This window comes from Mustelus asterias, chromosome 13 (genome assembly GCF_964213995.1).
Source record: "Mustelus asterias chromosome 13, sMusAst1.hap1.1, whole genome shotgun sequence".
NCBI classification, from domain to species: Eukaryota; Metazoa; Chordata; class Chondrichthyes; order Carcharhiniformes; family Triakidae; genus Mustelus; species Mustelus asterias.
This window is the reverse complement of record NC_135813.1, coordinates 57,659,382-57,677,751: the sequence shown is the minus strand read 5'-3', so window position 1 is coordinate 57,677,751 and position 18,370 is coordinate 57,659,382. Positions and strand designations below refer to the sequence as shown.

Sequence of the window (18,370 nt, the reverse complement as noted above, 5' to 3'; positions counted from 1 at the left end):
ATTACAACTCAGTCCCTCATTGGAAGCACAAAGCTGCCAGAATTGATGTCTTTGAAGTTTGGATCTGTCAGGTGGAAATGTTCAGATCAATGCCACTGGGTAGAAGGTCAGGGTGTGCAAATTTCCTTTCTTAAATCTGCAGGATCAGGATGTGCTGGTCGTTGTTTGTGGAGAAGTCATTGCAGATGTATCACGTTAATGTCTGAGAATCGAGGAATGGCATGGGAATGAGAATGTGAAATGTTGAATTGGGAAGATGGCTGGATTATGGGTCGTTTTGGAAGGAGTTGTGGTTGAGTGGCAGCTGTGTTGCTTGGGTTCGGCGAAGTTGTCGATGCAAAAGGGACTGAGAAAAGCATGTTTCCCAACAGATTGTAAAATGGAGTTGGTGTGCAAAAGCTGAGTCAGTGCAGATTGTTTGTGGTGCAGGAATGGAGAGTGTTTGGCACTGCCTGTTCAATGAGGTGGGATGAATGAATGGTTGTGCTTTGTTTTTGCTCAAAGGAAATGAGTGCACTCCTGTTCAGTTAGAATACAGAATATGTAGCACAGAATGGAAGTCAGTGGCCGAGCCATTTGTCAGGATGGCCGAGTGGTCTAAGGCGCCAGACTCAAGGAGTGTGATTCCTTGCCTTGTGTTAAGGCTGGTGAGTTCGGGTCCCTTTCTCGTGGCGTGGGTTTAAATCCCACTCCTGACATTTCCATTTTACATGACAAATGTCGCCACCAGAAACACAATGTCTGCAAGACTCGAGTGCAATTTGCCCCTGCCTCCTTTTACTGCTTCAATGCTATTTACAATTCAAAACAAACACAGCTTCCGTCTCCACATCCATATCATTCACACACAAATCTTGATACAGACACACTTGTCTCAATCTTCATGCACCGAATCACAGTGCTTCTTTCAAACTTTAAGATTCAATTATACAAGCAGCAATCTTAGGACGGCTCAGCTGTGACCACCTGCTTGCTGCATGATGCGCTATCAATAAGGCGAAAGACTACCGATATGCCAATATAAGTGTAGGCTTTTATTCACAACAGAATCAGGAGCAGATCCCATCAAATAACCAACCTGGACTGAACAAGGGGGAGGAGACAGCCACCTTTATACTAGGTGCCGAGGGGAGGAACCAAACTGGAAGGGGATGTGTCCAGGTATGACAAACACACACAACGGTGGTCCATATAGGACAAAGGCACAACTGAGGTCCACCACACTGCATTGCACATTGTTTTCCAACATTATACCTTTCAATCCCATTGAGCACACTGCTGCTTCTGACAAACAGGCCAAGTATCCAAGGATGCAACTTGGTGTGCACAAAGACAACTGGATTCAACCGTCTCACTTTCGTAATTATCTGCAAGGATACCAGTGACTTTAACATTGCAACTCAGTCCCTCATTGGAAGCACAAAGCTGCCAGAATTGATGTCTTTGAAGTTTGGATCTGTCAGGTGGAAATGTTCAGATCAATGCCACTGGGTAGAAGGTCAGGGTGTGCAAATTTCCTTTCTTAAATCTGCAGGATCAGGATGTGCTGGTCATTGTTTGTGGAGAAGTCATTGCTGATGTATCACGTTAATGTCTTGGAATCGAGGAATGGCATGGGAATGAGAATGTGAAATGTTGAATTGGGAAGATGGCTGGATTATTGGTTGTTTTGGAAGGAGTTGTGGTTGAGTGGCAGCTGTGTTGCTTGGGTTAGGCGAAGTTGTCGCTGCAAAAGGGACTGAGAAAAGCATGTTTCCCAACAGATTGTAAAATGGAGTTGGTGTGCAGGAGCTGAGTGAGAGCAGATTGTTTGTGGTGCAGGAATGGAGAGTGTTTGGCACTGCCTGTTCAATGAGGTGGGATGAATGAATGGTTGTGCTTTGTTTTTGCACAAAGGAAATGTGTGCACTCCTGTTCAGTTAGAATACAGAATATGTAGCACAGAATGGAAATCCATGTCAAAACAAGTTGTCAGGATGGCCGAGTGGTCTAAGGCGCCAGACTCAAGGAGTGTGATTCCTTGCCTAGTGTTAAGGCTGGTGAATTCTGGTCCCTCTTTAGGGGCGTGGGTTCAAATCCCACTCCTGGCATTTCCATTTTACATGACAAATGTCACCAACAGAACCACAATGTCTGCAAGACTCGAGTGCAGTTTGCACCTGCCTCCTTTTACTGCTTCAATGCTATTTACAATTCAAAACAAACACAGCTTCCATCTCCACAACCATATCATTCACACGCAAAACTTTACACAGACGCATTTGTCTCAATTTACATGCACCGAATCACAGTGCTTCTTTCAAACTTTAAGATTCAATTATACAAGCAGCAATCTTCGGACGGCTCAGCTGTGACCACCTGCTTGCTGCATTGCACATTGTTTTCCACCATTATGCCTTTCAATCCCATTGAGCACACTGCTGCTTCTGACAAACAGGCCAAGTATCCAGGATGCAACTTGGTGTGCACAAAGACAACTGGATTCAACCGTCTCACTTTCGTAATTATCTGCAAGGAGACCAGTGACTTGAACATTACAACTCAGTCCCTCATTGGAAGCACAAAGCTGCCAGAATTGATGTCTTTGAAGTTTGGATCTGTCAGGTGGAAATGTTCAGATCAATGCCACTGGGTAGAAGGTCAGGGTGTGCAAATTTCCTTTCTTAAATCTCCAGGATCAGGATGTGCTGGTCATTGTTTGTGGAGAAGTCATTGCAGATGTATCACGTTAATGTCTGAGAATCGAGGAATGGCATGGGAATGAGAATGTGAAATGTTGAATTGGGAAGATGGCTGGATTATGGGTCGTTTTGGAAGGAGTTGTGGTTGAGTGGCAGCTGTGTTGCTTGGGTTCGGCGAAGTTGTCGATGCAAAAGGGACTGAGAAAAGCATGTTTCCCAACAGATTGTAAAATGGAGTTGGTGTGCAGGAGCTGAGTGAGTGCAGATTGTTTGTGGTGCAGGAATGGAGAGTGTTTGGCACTGCCTGTTCAATCAGGCGGGATGAATGAATGGTTGTGCTTTGTTTTTGCTCAAAGGAAATGAGTGCACTCCTGTTCAGTTAGAATACAGAATATGTAGCACAGAATGGAAGTCAATGGCAGAGCAATTTGTCAGGATGGCCGAGTGGTCTAAGGCGCCAGACTCAAGGAGTATGATTCCTTGCCTTGTGTTAAGGCTGGTGAATTCTGGTCCCTTTCTAGGGGCGTGGGTTTAAATCCCACTCCTGACATTTCCATTTTACATGACAAATGTCGCCACCAGAAACACAATGTCTGCAAGACTCGAGTGCAATTTGCCCCTGCCTCCTTTTACTACTTCAATGCTATTTACAATTCAAAACAAACACAGCTTCCGTCTCCACATCCATATCATTCACACACAAATCTTGACACAGACACACTTGTCTCAATCTTCATGCACCGAATCACAGTGCTTCTTTCAAACTTTAAGATTCAATTATACAAGCAGCAATCTTAGGACGGCTCAGCTGTGACCACCTGCTTGCTGCATGATGCGCTATCAATAAGGCGAAAGACTACCGATATGCCAATATAAGTGTAGGCTTTTATTCACAACAGAATCAGGAGCTGATCCCATCAAATAACCAACCTGGACTGAACAAGGGGGAGGAGACAGCCACCTTTATACTAGGTGCCGAGGGGAGGAACCAAACTGGAAGGGGATGTGTCCAGGTATGACAAACACACACAACGGTGGTCCATATAGGACAAAGGCACAACTGAGGTCCACCACACTGCATTGCACATTGTTTTCCACCATTATACCTTTCAATCCCATTGAGCACACTGCTGCTTCTGACAAACAGGCCAAGTATCCAAGGATGCAACTTGGTGTGCACAAAGACAACTGGATTCAACCGTCTCACTTTCGTAATTATCTGCAATGATACCAGTGACTTTAACATTGCAACTCAGTCCCTCATTGGAAGCACAAAGCTGCCAGAATTGATGTCTTTGAAGTTTGGATCTGTCAGGTGGAAATGTTCAGATCAATGCCACTGGGTAGAAGGTCAGGGTGTGCAAATTTCCTTTCTTAAATCTGCAGGATCAGGATGTGCTGGTCATTGTTTGTGGAGAAGTCATTGCTGATGTATCATGTTAATGTCTTGGAATCGAGGAATGGCATGGGAATGAGAATGTGAAATGTTGAATTGGGAAGATGGCTGGATTATTGGTTGTTTTGGAAGGAGTTGTGGTTGAGTGGCAGCTGTGTTGCTTGGGTTAGGCGAAGTTGTCGCTGCAAAAGGGACTGAGAAAAGCATGTTTCCCAACAGATTGTAAAATGGAGTTGGTGTGCAGGAGCTGAGTGAGTGCAGATTGTTTGTGGTGCAGGAATGGAGAGTGTTTGGCACTGCCTGTTCAATGAGGTGGGATGAATGAATGGTTGTGCTTTGTTTTTGCACAAAGGAAATGTGTGCACTCCTGTTCAGTTAGAATACAGAATATGTAGCACAGAATGGAAATCCATGTCAAAACAAGTTGTCAGGATGGCCGAGTGGTCTAAGGCGCCAGACTCAAGGAGTGTGATTCCTTGCCTAGTGTTAAGGCTGGTGAATTCTGGTCCCTCTTTAGGGGCGTGGGTTCAAATCCCACTCCTGACATTTCCATTTTACATGACAAATGTCACCAACAGAAACACAGTGTCTGCAAGACTCGAGTGCAGTTTGCACCTGCCTCCTTTTACTACTTCAATGCTATTTACAATTCAAAACAAACACAGCTTCCGTCTCCACATCCATATCATTCACACACAAATCTTGACACAGACACACTTGTCTCAATCTTCATGCACCGAATCACAGTGCTTCTTTCAAACTTTAAGATTCAATTATACAAGCAGCAATCTTAGGACGGCTCAGCTGTGACCACCTGCTTGCTGCATGATGCGCTATCAATAAGGCGAAAGACTACCGCTATGCCAATATAAGTGTAGGCTTTTATTCACAACAGAATCAGGAGCAGATCCCATCAAATAACCAACCTGGACTGAACAAGGGGGAGGAGACAGCCACCTTTATACTAGGTGCCGAGGGGAGGAACCAAACTGGAAGGGGATGTGTCCAGGTATGACAAACACACACAAAGGTGGTCCATATAGGACAGGAATGGTTGTTGGACGTTCCGGGGTATAGATGTTTCACTAAGTGTAGGGAAGCTGGTAAAAGAGGTGGAGGAGTGGCATTGTTAATCAAGGATAGTTGAACGGCTGCGGAAAGGCACTTCGTGGGGGATCTGCACACTGAGGTAATATGGGCTGAAGTTAGAAATAGGAAAGGAGCGGTCACGTTGCTAGGAGTTTACTATAGGCCCCCAAATAGTAATAGAGATGTGGAGGAAGAAATTGCTAAGCAGATTATGGATATGTGTGGGGGTCACAGGGTAGTTGTCATGGGGGACTTTAACTTTCCAAATATTGATTGGAACCTTTGTAGGTCAAATAGTTTGGATGGGGCAGTTTTTGTGCAGTGTGTGCGGGAGGGTTTCCTGACACAATATGTGGATGGGCCGACAAGAGGTGAGGCCACATTGGATTTGGTACTGGGAAATGAACCGGGCCAAGTGTTAGATTTGGTTGTGGGAGAGCAATTTGGAGATAGTGACCACAATTCGGTGTCTTTTGTTATTGCAATGGAGAGGGATAGGGCCGTACGGCAGGGCAAGGTTTACAATTGGGGGAGGGGTAATTATGATGCGATTAGGCAAGAATTAGGGGGCATAAGTTGGGAACAGAAACTGTCAGAGAAAGGAACTAATGAAAAGTGGAATTTTTTCAAGGAACAAATACTGGATGTCCTTGATAGGTATGTTCCTGTCAGGCAGGGAGGAAATGGCCGAGTGAGGGAACCATGGTTCACAAAAGAGGTGGAATGTCTTGTGAAAAGGAAGAGGGAAGCTTATGTAGGGATGAGGAAACAAGGTTCAGATGGCTCGATTAAGGGTTACAAGTTAGCAAGGAATGAGCTGAAAAAGGGGCTTAGGAGAGCTAGGAGGGGACATGAGAAGTCCTTGGCGGGTCGGATCAAGGAAAACCCCAAGGCTTTTTACTCTTGTGTGAGGAATAAAAGAATGACCAGGGTGAGGTTAGGGCTGGTCAAGGACAGTAGTGGGAACTTGTGTATGGAGTCAGTAGAGATAGGCGAGGTGATGAATGAATACTTTTCTTCAGTGTTCACCAAGGAGAGGGGCCATGTTTTTGAGGAAGAGAAGGTGTTACAGGCTAATAGGCTGGAGGAAATAGATGTTCGGAGGGAGGATGTCTTGGCAGTTTTGAATAAACTGAAGGTCGATAAGTCCCCTGGGCCTGATGAAATGTATCCTAGGATTCTTTGGGAGGCAAGGGATGAGATTGCAGAGCCTTTGGCGTTGATCTTTGGGTCCTCGCTGTCCACGGGGATGGTGCCAGAGGACTGGAGAATGGCGAATGTTGTTCCTCTGTTTAAGAAAGGGAATAGAAATGACCCTGGTAATTATAGACCGGTTAGTCTTACTTCGGTGGTTGGTAAATTGATGGAAAGGGTCCTTAGGGATGGGATTTACGACCATTTAGAAAGATGCGGATTAATCCGAGATAGTCAGCACGGATTCGTGAAGGGCAAGTCGTGCCTCACAAATTTGATAGAATTTTTTGAGGAGGTAACTAAGTGTGTTGATGAAGGTAGGGCAGTTGATGTCATATACATGGATTTTAGTAAGGCGTTTGATAAGGTCCCCCATGGTCGGCTTATGATGAAAGTGAGGAGGTGTGGGATAGAGGGAAAGTTGGCCGATTGGATAGGCAACTGGCTGTCTGACCGAAGACAGAGGGTGGTGGTCGATGGAAAATTTTCGGATTGGAGGCAGGTTGCTAGCGGTGTGCCGCAGGGATCAGTGCTTGGTCCTCTGCTCTTTGTGATTTTTATTAATGACTTAGAGGAGGGGGCTGAAGGGTGGATCAGTAAATTTGCTGATGACACCAAGATTGGTGGAGTAGTGGATGAGGTGGAGGGCTGTTGTAGGCTGCAAAGAGACATAGATAGGATGCAAAGCTGGGCTGAAAAATGGCAAATGGAGTTTAACCCTGATAAATTCATTTTGGTAGGACAAATTTAAATGTGGATTACAGGGTCAAAGGTAGGGTTCTGAAGACTGTGGAGGAACAGAGAGATCTTGGGGTCCATATCCACAGATCTCTAAAGGTTGCCACTCAAGTGGATAGAGCTGTGAAGAAGGCCTGTAGTGTGTTAGCCTTTATTAACAGGGGGTTGGAGTTTAAGAGCCGTGGGGTTATGCTGCAACTGTACAGGACCTTACTTAGAGGAGGGGGCTGAAGGGTGGATCAGTAAATTTGCTGATGACACCAAGATTGGTGGAGTAGTGGATGAGGTGGAGGGCTTTTGTAGGCTGCAAAGAGACATAGATAGGATGCAAAGCTGGGCTGAAAAATGGCAAATGGAGTTTAACCCTGATAAATTCATTTTGGTAGGACAAATTTAAATGTGGATTACAGGGTCAAAGGTAGGGTTCTGAAGACTGTGGAGGAACAGAGAGATCTTGGGGTCCATATCCACAGATCTCTAAAGGTTGCCACTCAAGTGGATAGAGCTGTGAAGAAGGCCTGTAGTGTGTTAGCCTTTATTAACAGGGGGTTGGAGTTTAAGAGCCGTGGGGTTATGCTGCAACTGTACAGGACCTTGGTGAGACCACATTTGGAATATTGTGTGCAGTTCTGGTCACCTCACTATAGGAAGGATGTGGAAGCGCTGGAAGGAGTGCAGAGGAGATTTACCAGGATGCTGCCTGGTTTGGAGGGTAGGTCATATGAGGAAAGGTTGAGGGAGCTAGGGCTATTCTCTCTGGAGCGGAGGCGGCTGAGGGGAGACTTGATAGAGGTGTATAAAATGATGAAGGGGATAGATAGAGTGAACGTTCAAAGACTATTTCCTCGGGTGGATGGAGCTATTACAAGGGGGCATAACTATAGGGTTCGTGGTGGGAGATACAGGACGGATATCAGAGGTAGGTTCTTTACGCAGAGAGTGGTTGGGGTGTGGAATGGACTGCCTGCAGTGATAGTGGAGTCAGACACTTTAGAAACATTTAAGCGGTTATTGGATAGGCACATGGAGCACACCAGGATGATAGGGAGTGGGATAGCTTAATCTTGGTTTCAGATAAAGCTCGGCACAACATCGTGGGCCGAAGGGCCTGTTCTGTGCTGTACTGTTCTATGTTCTATGTTCTATATAGGACAAAGGCACAACTGAGGTCCACCACACTGCATTGCACATTGTTTTCCACCATTATACCTTTCAATCCCATTGAGCACACTGCTGCTTCTGACAAACAGGCCAAGTATCCAAGGATGCAACTTGGTGTGCACAAAGACAACTGGATTCAACCGTCTCACTTTCGTAATTATCTGCAATGATACCAGTGACTTTAACATTGCAACTCAGTCCCTCATTGGAAGCACAAAGCTGCCAGAATTGATGTCTTTGAAGTTTGGATCTGTCAGGTGGAAATGTTCAGATCAATGCCACTGGGTAGAAGGTCAGGGTGTGCAAATTTCCTTTCTTAAATCTGCAGGATCAGGATGTGCTGGTCATTGTTTGCGGAGAAGTCATTGCAGACGTATCACGTTAATGTCTTGGAATCGAGGAATGGCATGGGAATGAGAATGTGAAATGTTGAATTGGGAAGATGGCTGGATTATTGGTTGTTTTGGAAGGAGTTGTGGTTGAGTGGCAGCTGTGTTGCTTGGGTTAGGCGAAGTTGTCGCTGCAAAAGGGACTGAGAAAAGCATGTTTCCCAACAGATTGTAAAATGGAGTTGGTGTGCAGGAGCTGAGTGAGTGCAGATTGTTTGTGGTGCAGGAATGGAGAGTGTTTGGCACTGCCTGTTCAATGAGGTGGGATGAATGAATGGTTGTGCTTTGTTTTTGCACAAAGGAAATGTGTGCACTCCTGTTCAGTTAGAATACAGAATATGTAGCACAGAATGGAAATCCATGTCAAAACAAGTTGTCAGGATGGCCGAGTGGTCGAAGGCGCCAGACTCAAGGAGTGTCATTCCTTGCCTAGTGTTAAGGCTGGTGAATTCTGGTCCCTCTTTAGGGGCGTGGGTTCAAATCCCACTCCTGACATTTCCATTTTACATGACAAATGTCACCAACAGAAACACAGTGTCTGCAAGACTCGAGTGCAGTTTGCACCTGCCTCCTTTTACTGCTTCAATGCTATTTACAATTCAAAACAAACACAGCTTCCATCTCCACAACCATATCATTCACACGCAAAACTTTACACAGACGCATTTGTCTCAATTTACATGCACCGAATCACAGTGCTTCTTTCAAACTTTAAGATTCAATTATACAAGCAGCAATCTTCGGACGGCTCAGCTGTGACCACCTGCTTGCTGCATTGCACATTGTTTTCCACCATTATGCCTTTCAATCCCATTGAGCACACTGCTGCTTCTGACAAACAGGCCAAGTATCCAGGATGCAACTTGGTGTGCACAAAGACAACTGGATTCAACCGTCTCACTTTCGTAATTATCTGCAAGGTGACCAGTGACTTGAACATTACAACTCAGTCCCTCATTGGAAGCACAAAGCTGCCAGAATTGATGTCTTTGAAGTTTGGATCTGTCAGGTGGAAATGTTCAGATCAATGCCACTGGGTAGAAGGTCAGGGTGTGCAAATTTCCTTTCTTAAATCTCCAGGATCAGGATGTGCTGGTCATTGTTTGTGGAGAAGTCATTGCAGATGTATCACGTTAATGTCTGAGAATCGAGGAATGGCATGGGAATGAGAATGTGAAATGTTGAATTGGGAAGATGGCTGGATTATGGGTCGTTTTGGAAGGAGTTGTGGTTGAGTGGCAGCTGTGTTGCTTGGGTTCGGCGAAGTTGTCGATGCAAAAGGGACTGAGAAAAGCATGTTTCCCAACAGATTGTAAAATGGAGTTGGTGTGCAGGAGCTGAGTGAGTGCAGATTGTTTGTGGTGCAGGAATGGAGAGTGTTTGGCACTGCCTGTTCAATCAGGCGGGATGAATGAATGGTTGTGCTTTGTTTTTGCTCAAAGGAAATGAGTGCACGCCTGTTCAGTTAGAATACAGAATATGTAGCACAGAATGGAAGTCAATGGCAGAGCAATTTGTCAGGATGGCCGAGTGGTCTAAGGCGCCAGACTCAAGGAGTATGATTCCTTGCCTTGTGTTAAGGCTGGTGAATTCTGGTCCCTTTCTAGGGGCGTGGGTTCAAATCCCACTCCTGACATTTCCATTTTACATGACAAATGTCGCCACCAGAAACACAGTGTCTGCAAGACTCGAGTGCAATTTGCCCCTGCCTCCTTTTACTGCTTCAATGCTATTTACAATTCAAAACAAACACAGCTTCTGTCTCCACATCCATATCATTCACACACAAATCTTGACACAGACACACTTGTCTCAATCTTCATGCACCGAATCACAGTGCTTCTTTCAAACTTTAAGATTCAATTATACAAGCAGCAATCTTAGGACGGCTCAGCTGTGACCACCTGCTTGCTGCATGATGCGCTATCAATAAGGCGAAAGACTACCGATATGCCAATATAAGTGTAGGCTTTTATTCACAACAGAATCAGGAGCAGATCCCATCAAATAACCAACCTGGACTGAACAAGGGGGAGGAGACAGCCACCTTTATACGAGGTGCCGAGGGGAGGAACCAAACTGGAAGGGGATGTGTCCAGGTATGACAAACACACACAACGGTGGTCCATATAGGACAAAGGCACAACTGAGGTCCACCACACTGCATTGCACATTGTTTTCCACCATTATACCTTTCAATCCCATTGAGCACACTGCTGCTTCTGACAAACAGGCCAAGTATCCAAGGATGCAACTTGGTGTGCACAAAGACAACTGGATTCAACCGTCTCACTTTCGTAATTATCTGCAATGATACCAGTGACTTTAACATTGCAACTCAGTCCCTCATTGGAAGCACAAAGCTGCCAGAATTGATGTCTTTGAAGTTTGGATCTGTCAGGTGGAAATGTTCAGATCAATGCCACTGGGTAGAAGGTCAGGGTGTGCAAATTTCCTTTCTTCAATCTGCAGGATCAGGATGTGCTGGTCATTGTTTGTGGAGAAGTCATTGCTGATGTATCACGTTAATGTCTTGGAATCGAGGAATGGCATGGGAATGAGAATGTGAAATGTTGAATTGGGAAGATGGCTGGATTATTGGTTGTTTTGGAAGGAGTTGTGGTTGAGTGGCAGCTGTGTTGCTTGGGTTAGGCAAAGTTGTCGCTGCAAAAGGGACTGAGAAAAGCATGTTTCCCAACAGATTGTAAAATGGAGTTGGTGTGCAGGAGCTGAGTGAGTGCAGATTGTTTGTGGTGCAGGAATGGAGAGTGTTTGGCACTGCCTGTTCAATGAGGTGGGATGAATGAATGGTTGTGCTTTGTTTTTGCACAAAGGAAATGTGTGCACGCCTGTTCAGTTAGAATACAGAATATGTAGCACAGAATGGAAATCCATGTCAAAACAAGTTGTCAGGATGGCCGAGTGGTCTAAGGCGCCAGACTCAAGGAGTGTAATTCCTTGCCTCGTGTTATGGCTGGTGAATTCTGGTCCCTCTTTCGGGGCGTGGGTTCAAATCCCACTCCTGACATTTCCATTTTACATGACAAATGTCACCACCAGAAACACAATGTCTGCAAGACTCGAGTGCAGTTTGCCCCTGCCTCCTTTTACTGCTTCAATGCTATTTACAATTCAAACAAACACAGCTTCCATTTCCACAACCATATCATTCACACGCAAAACTTTACACAGACGCATTTGTCTCAATTTACATGCACCGAATCACAGTGCTTCTTTCAAACTTTAAGATTGAATTATACAAGCAGCAATATTCGGACGGCTCAGCTGTGACCACCTGCTTGCTGCATTGCACATTGTTTTCCACCATTATGCCTTTCAATCCCATTGAGCACACTGCTGCTTCTGACAAACAGGCCAAGTATCCAGGATGCAACTTGGTGTGCACAAAGACAACTGGATTCAACCGTCTCACTTTTGTAATTATCTGCAAGGAGACCAGTGACTTGAACATTACAACTCAGTCCCTCATTGGAAGCACAAAGCTGCCAGAATTGATGTCTTCGAAGTTTGGATCTGTCAGGTGGAAATGTTCAGATCAATGCCACTGGGTAGAAGGTCAGGGTGTGCAAATTTCCTTTCTTAAATCTCCAGGATCAGGATGTGCTGGTCATTGTTTGTGGAGAAGTCATTGCAGATGTATCACGTTAATGTCTGAGAATCGAGGAATGGCATGGGAATGCGAATGTGAAATGTTGAATTGGGAAGATGGCTGGATTATGGGTCGTTTTGGAAGGAGTTGTGGTTGAGTGGCAGCTGTGTTGCTTGGGTTCGGCGAAGTTGTCGATGCAAAAGGGACTGAGAAAAGCATGTTTCCCAACAGATTGTAAAATGGAGTTGGTGTGCAGGAGCTGAGTGAGTGCAGATTGTTTGTGGTGCAGGAATGGAGAGTGTTTGGCACTGCCTGTTCAATCAGGCGGGATGAATGAATGGTTGTGCTTTGTTTTTGCTCAAAGGAAATGAGTGCACGCCTGTTCAGTTAGAATACAGAATATGTAGCACAGAATGGAAGTCAATGGCAGAGCAATTTGTCAGGATGGCCGAGTGGTCTAAGGCGCCAGACTCAAGGAGTATGATTCCTTGCCTTGTGTTAAGGCTGGTGAATTCTGGTCCATTTCTAGGGGCGTGGGTTCAAATCCCACTCCTGACATTTCCATTTTACATGACAAATGTCGCCACCAGAAACACAATGTCTGCAAGACTCGAGTGCAATTTGCCCCTGCCTCCTTTTACTACTTCAATGCTATTTACAATTCAAAACAAACACAGCTTCCGTCTCCACATCCATATCATTCACACACAAATCTTGACACAGACACACTTGTCTCAATCTTCATGCACCGAATCACAGTGCTTCTTTCAAACTTTAAGATTCAATTATACAAGCAGCAATCTTAGGACGGCTCAGCTGTGACCACCTGCTTGCTGCATGATGCGCTATCAATAAGGCGAAAGACTACCGATATGCCAATATAAGTGTAGGCTTTTATTCACAACAGAATCAGGAGCAGATCCCATCAAATAACCAACCTGGACTGAACAAGGGGGAGGAGACAGCCACCTTTATACTAGGTGCCGAGGGGAGGAACCAAACTGGAAGGGGATGTGTCCAGGTATGACAAACACACACAACGGTGGTCCATATAGGACAAAGGCACAACTGAGGTCCACCACACTGCATTGCACATTGTTTTCCACCATTATACCTTTCAATCCCATTGAGCACACTGCTGCTTCTGACAAACAGGCCAAGTATCCAAGGATGCAACTTGGTGTGCACAAAGACAACTGGATTCAACCGTCTCACTTTCGTAATTATCTGCAATGATACCAGTGACTTTAACATTGCAACTCAGTCCCTCATTGGAAGCACAAAGCTGCCAGAATTGATGTCTTTGAAGTTTGGATCTGTCAGGTGGAAATATTCAGATCAATGCCACTGGGTAGAAGGTCAGGGTGTGCAAATTTCCTTTCTTAAATCTGCAGGATCAGGATGTGCTGGTCATTGTTTGTGGAGAAGTCATTGCTGATGTATCATGTTAATGTCTTGGAATCGAGGAATGGCATGGGAATGAGAATGTGAAATGTTGAATTGGGAAGATGGCTGGATTATTGGTTGTTTTGGAAGGAGTTGTGGTTGAGTGGCAGCTGTGTTGCTTGGGTTAGGCGAAGTTGTCGCTGCAAAAGGGACTGAGAAAAGCATGTTTCCCAACAGATTGTAAAATGGAGTTGGTGTGCAGGAGCTGAGTGAGTGCAGATTGGTTGTGGTGCAGGAATGGAGAGTGTTTGGCACTGCCTGTTCAATGAGGTGGGATGAATGAATGGTTGTGCTTTGTTTTTGCACAAAGGAAATGTGTGCACTCCTGTTCAGTTAGAATACAGAATATGTAGCACAGAATGGAAGTCAATGGCAGCGCAATTTGTCAGGATGGCCGAGTGGTCTAAGGCGCCAGACTCAAGGAGTATGATTCCTTGCCTTGTGTTAAGGCTGGTGAGTTCGGGTCCCTTTCTAGGGGCGTGGGTTCAAATCCCACTCCTGACATTTCCATTTTACATGACAAATGTCACCAACAGAAACACAATGTCTGCAAGACTCGAGTGCAGTTTGCCCCTGCCTCCTTTTACTGCTTCAATGCTATTTACAATTCAAAACAAACACAGCTTCCATTTCCACAACCATATCATTCACACGCAAAACTTTACACAGACGCATTTGTCTCAATTTACATGCACCGAATCACAGTGCTTCTTTCAAACTTTAAGATTGAATTATACAAGCAGCAATCTTCGGACGGCTCAGCTGTGACCACCTGCTTGCTGCATTGCACATTGTTTTCCACCATTATGCCTTTCAATCCCATTGAGCACACTGCTGCTTCTGACAAACAGGCCAAGTATCCAGGATGCAACTTGGTGTGCACAAAGACAACTGGATTCAACCGTCTCACTTTCGTAATTATCTGCAAGGAGACCAGTGACTTGAACATTACAACTCAGTCCCTCATTGGAAGCACAAAGCTGCCAGAATTGATGTCTTTGAAGTTTGGATCTGTCAGGTGGAAATGTTCAGATCAATGCCACTGGGTAGAAGGTCAGGGTGTGCAAATTTCCTTTCTTAAATCTCCAGGATCAGGATGTGCTGGTCATTGTTTGTGGAGAAGTCATTGCAGATGTATCACGTTAATGTCTGAGAATCGAGGAATGGCATGGGAATGAGAATGTGAAATGTTGAATTGGGAAGATGGCTGGATTATGGGTCGTTTTGGAAGGAGTTGTGGTTGAGTGGCAGCTGTGTTGCTTGGGTTCGGCGAAGTTGTCGATGCAAAAGGGACTGAGAAAAGCATGTTTCCCAACAGATTGTAAAATGGAGTTGGTGTGCAGGAGCTGAGTGAGTGCAGATTGTTTGTGGTGCAGGAATGGAGAGTGTTTGGCACTGCCTGTTCAATCAGGCGGGATGAATGAATGGTTGTGCTTTGTTTTTGCTCAAAGGAAATGAGTGCACGCCTGTTCAGTTAGAATACAGAATATGTAGCACAGAATGGAAGTCAATGGCAGAGCAATTTGTCAGGATGGCCGAGTGGTCTGAGGCGCCAGACTCAAGAAGTATGATTCCTTGCCTTGTGTTAAGGCTGGTGAATTCTGGTCCCTTTCTAGGGGCGTGGGTTCAAATCCCACTCCTGACATTTCCATTTTACATGACAAATGTCGCCACCAGAAACACAATGTCTGCAAGACTCGAGTGCAATTTGCCCCTGCCTCCTTTTACTGCTTCAATGCTATTTACAATTCAAAACAAACACAGCTTCCGTCTCCACATCCATATCATTCACACACAAATCTTGACACAGACACACTTGTTTCAATCTTCATGCACCGAATCACAGTGCTTCTTTCAAACTTTAAGATTCAATTATACAAGCAGCAATCTTAGGACGGCTCAGCTGTGACCACCTGCTTGCTGCATGATGCGCTATCAATAAGGCGAAAGACTACCGATATGCCAATATAAGTGTAGGCTTTTATTCACAACAGAATCAGGAGCAGATCCCATCAAATAACCAACCTGGACTGAACAAGGGGGAGGAGACAGCCACCTTTATACTCGGTGCCGAGGGGAGGAACCAAACTGGAAGGGGATGTGTCCAGGTATGACAAACACACACAACGGTGGTCCATATAGGACAAAGGCACAACTGAGGTCCACCACACTGCATTGCACATTGTTTTCCACCATTATACCTTTCAATCCCATTGAGCACACTGCTGCTTCTGACAAACAGGCCAAGTATCCAAGGATGCAACTTGGTGTGCACAAAGACAACTGGATTCAACCGTCTCACTTTCGTAATTATCTGCAAGGATACCAGTGACTTTAACATTGCAACTCAGTCCCTCATTGGAAGCACAAAGCTGCCAGAATTGATGTCTTTGAAGTTTGGATCTGTCAGGTGGAAATGTTCAGATCAATGCCACTGGGTAGAATCTCGGGGTGTGCAAATTCCCTTTCTTAAATCTGCAGGATCAGGATGTGCTGGTCATTGTTTGCGGAGAAGTCATTGCAGATGTATCACGTTAATGTCTTGGAATCGAGGAATGGCATGGGAATGAGAATGTGAAATATTGAATTGGGAAGATGGTTGGATTATGGGTTGTTTTGGAAGGAGTTGTATTTGAGTGGCAGCTGTGTTGCTTGGGTTAGGCGAAGTTGTCGCTGTAAAAGGGACTGAGAAAAGCATGTTTCCCAACAGATTGTAAAATGGAGTTGGTGTGCAGGAGCTGAGTGAGTGCAGATTGTTTGTGGTGCAAGAATGGAGAGTGTTTGGCACTGCCTGTTCAATCAGGTGGGATGAATGAATGGTTGTGCTTTGTTTTTGCACAAAGGAAATGTGTGCACTCCTGTTCAGTTAGAATACAGAATATGTAGCACAGAATGGAAATCCATGTCAAAACAAGTTGTCAGGATGGCCGAGTGGTCTAAGGCGCCAGACTCAAGGAGTGTAATTCCTTGCCTAGTGTTAAGGCTGGTGAATTCTGGTCCCTCTTTAGGGGCGTGGGTTCAAATCCCACTCCTGACATTTCCATTTTACATGACAAATGTCGCCACCAGAAACACAATGTCTGCAAGACTCGAGTGCAGTTTGCACCTGCCTCCTTTTACTGCTTCAATGCTATTTACAATTCAAAACAAACACAGCTTCCATCTCCACATCCATATCATTCACACACAAAACTTTACACAGACGCATTTGTCTCAATTTACATGCACCGAATCACAGTGCTTCTTTCAAACTTTAAGATTGAATTATACAAGCAGCAATATTCGGACGGCTCAGCTGTGACCACCTGCTTGCTGCATTGCACATTGTTTTCCACCATTATGCCTTTCAATCCCATTGAGCACACTGCTGCTTCTGACAAACAGGCCAAGTATCCAGGATGCAACTTGGTGTGCACAAAGACAACTGGATTCAACCGTCTCACTTTCGTAATTATCTGCAAGGAGACCAGTGACTTGAACATTACAACTCAGTCCCTCATTGGAAGCACAAAGCTGCCAGAATTGATGTCTTTGAAGTTTGGATCTGTCAGGTGGAAATGTTCAGATCAATGCCACTGGGTAGAAGGTCAGGGTGTGCAAATTTCCTTTCTTAAATCTCCAGGATCAGGATGTGCTGGTCATTGTTTGTGGAGAAGTCATTGCAGATGTATCACGTTAATGTCTGAGAATCGAGGAATGGCATGGGAATGAGAATGTGAAATGTTGAATTGGGAAGATGGCTGGATTATGGGTCGTTTTGGAAGGAGTTGTGGTTGAGTGGCAGCTGTGTTGCTTGGGTTCGGCGAAGTTGTCGATGCAAAAGGGACTGAGAAAAGCATGTTTCCCAACAGATTGTAAAATGGAGTTGGTGTGCAGGAGCTGAGTGAGTGCAGATTGTTTGTGGTGCAGGAATGGAGAGTGTTTGGCACTGCCTGTTCAATGAGGTGGGATGAATGAATGGTTGTGCTTTGTTTTTGCTCAAAGGAAATGAGTGCACTCCTGTTCAGTTAGAATACAGAATATGTAGCACAGAATGGAAGTCAATGGCAGAGCAATTTGTCAGGATGGCCGAGTGGTCTAAGGCGCCAGACTCAAGGAGTGTGATTCCTTGCCTTGTGTTAAGGCTGGTGAATTCTGGTCCCTTTCTAGGGGCGTGGGTTTAAATCCCACTCCTGACATTTCCATTTTACATGACAAATGTCGCCACCAGAAACACAATGTCTGCAAGACTCGAGTGCAATTTGTCCCTGCCTCCTTTTACTGCTTCAATGCTATTTACAATTCAAAACAAACACAGCGTCCATCTCCACAACCATATCATTCACACACAAAACTTTACACAGACGCATTTGTCTCAATCTTCATGCACCGAATCACAGTGCATCTTTCAAAATTTAAGATTCAATTATACAAGCAGCAATCTTAGGACGGCTCAGCTGTGACCACCTGCTTGCTGCATGATGCGCTATCAATAAGGCAAAAGACTACCGATATGCCAATATAAGTGTAGGCTTTTATTCACAACAGAATCAGGAGCAGATCCCATCAAATAACCAACCTGGACTGAACAAGGGGGAGGAGACAGCCACCTTTATACTCGGTGCCGAGGGGAGGAACCAAACTGGAAGGGGATGTGTCCAGGTATGACAAACACACACAACGGTGG

The 18,370-nt window shown here is 45.1% G+C and overlaps 12 non-coding genes across 12 annotated transcripts; all 12 read left to right on the top strand.

Annotated features, from left to right (window-relative positions):
* Positions 1-578: 578 nt before the first annotated feature.
* Positions 579-698, top strand: trnal-caa (transfer RNA leucine (anticodon CAA)). The gene is made up of 2 exons: positions 579-616; positions 664-698. It is a non-coding gene; the product is annotated as a tRNA-Leu (tRNA).
* Positions 699-1,970: 1,272 nt separating this feature from the next.
* trnal-caa (transfer RNA leucine (anticodon CAA)) lies at positions 1,971-2,090 on the top strand. Its single transcript has 2 exons — positions 1,971-2,008; positions 2,045-2,090. It is a non-coding gene; the product is annotated as a tRNA-Leu (tRNA).
* A 1,021-nt stretch (positions 2,091-3,111) lies between these two features.
* trnal-caa (transfer RNA leucine (anticodon CAA)) lies at positions 3,112-3,231 on the top strand. Its single transcript has 2 exons — positions 3,112-3,149; positions 3,186-3,231. It is a non-coding gene; the product is annotated as a tRNA-Leu (tRNA).
* Positions 3,232-4,503: 1,272 nt separating this feature from the next.
* On the top strand, positions 4,504-4,623 carry trnal-caa (transfer RNA leucine (anticodon CAA)). The gene is made up of 2 exons: positions 4,504-4,541; positions 4,578-4,623. It is a non-coding gene; the product is annotated as a tRNA-Leu (tRNA).
* Positions 4,624-9,023: 4,400 nt separating this feature from the next.
* Positions 9,024-9,143, top strand: trnal-caa (transfer RNA leucine (anticodon CAA)). The gene is made up of 2 exons: positions 9,024-9,061; positions 9,098-9,143. It is a non-coding gene; the product is annotated as a tRNA-Leu (tRNA).
* A 1,021-nt stretch (positions 9,144-10,164) lies between these two features.
* Positions 10,165-10,284, top strand: trnal-caa (transfer RNA leucine (anticodon CAA)). The gene is made up of 2 exons: positions 10,165-10,202; positions 10,239-10,284. It is a non-coding gene; the product is annotated as a tRNA-Leu (tRNA).
* Positions 10,285-11,556: 1,272 nt separating this feature from the next.
* Positions 11,557-11,676, top strand: trnal-caa (transfer RNA leucine (anticodon CAA)). The gene is made up of 2 exons: positions 11,557-11,594; positions 11,631-11,676. It is a non-coding gene; the product is annotated as a tRNA-Leu (tRNA).
* A 1,020-nt stretch (positions 11,677-12,696) lies between these two features.
* Positions 12,697-12,816, top strand: trnal-caa (transfer RNA leucine (anticodon CAA)). The gene is made up of 2 exons: positions 12,697-12,734; positions 12,782-12,816. It is a non-coding gene; the product is annotated as a tRNA-Leu (tRNA).
* A 1,272-nt stretch (positions 12,817-14,088) lies between these two features.
* Positions 14,089-14,208, top strand: trnal-caa (transfer RNA leucine (anticodon CAA)). The gene is made up of 2 exons: positions 14,089-14,126; positions 14,174-14,208. It is a non-coding gene; the product is annotated as a tRNA-Leu (tRNA).
* Positions 14,209-15,229: 1,021 nt separating this feature from the next.
* On the top strand, positions 15,230-15,349 carry trnal-caa (transfer RNA leucine (anticodon CAA)). Its single transcript has 2 exons — positions 15,230-15,267; positions 15,304-15,349. It is a non-coding gene; the product is annotated as a tRNA-Leu (tRNA).
* A 1,272-nt stretch (positions 15,350-16,621) lies between these two features.
* On the top strand, positions 16,622-16,741 carry trnal-caa (transfer RNA leucine (anticodon CAA)). Its single transcript has 2 exons — positions 16,622-16,659; positions 16,696-16,741. It is a non-coding gene; the product is annotated as a tRNA-Leu (tRNA).
* Positions 16,742-17,762: 1,021 nt separating this feature from the next.
* Positions 17,763-17,882, top strand: trnal-caa (transfer RNA leucine (anticodon CAA)). Its single transcript has 2 exons — positions 17,763-17,800; positions 17,837-17,882. It is a non-coding gene; the product is annotated as a tRNA-Leu (tRNA).
* Positions 17,883-18,370: the final 488 nt, after the last annotated feature.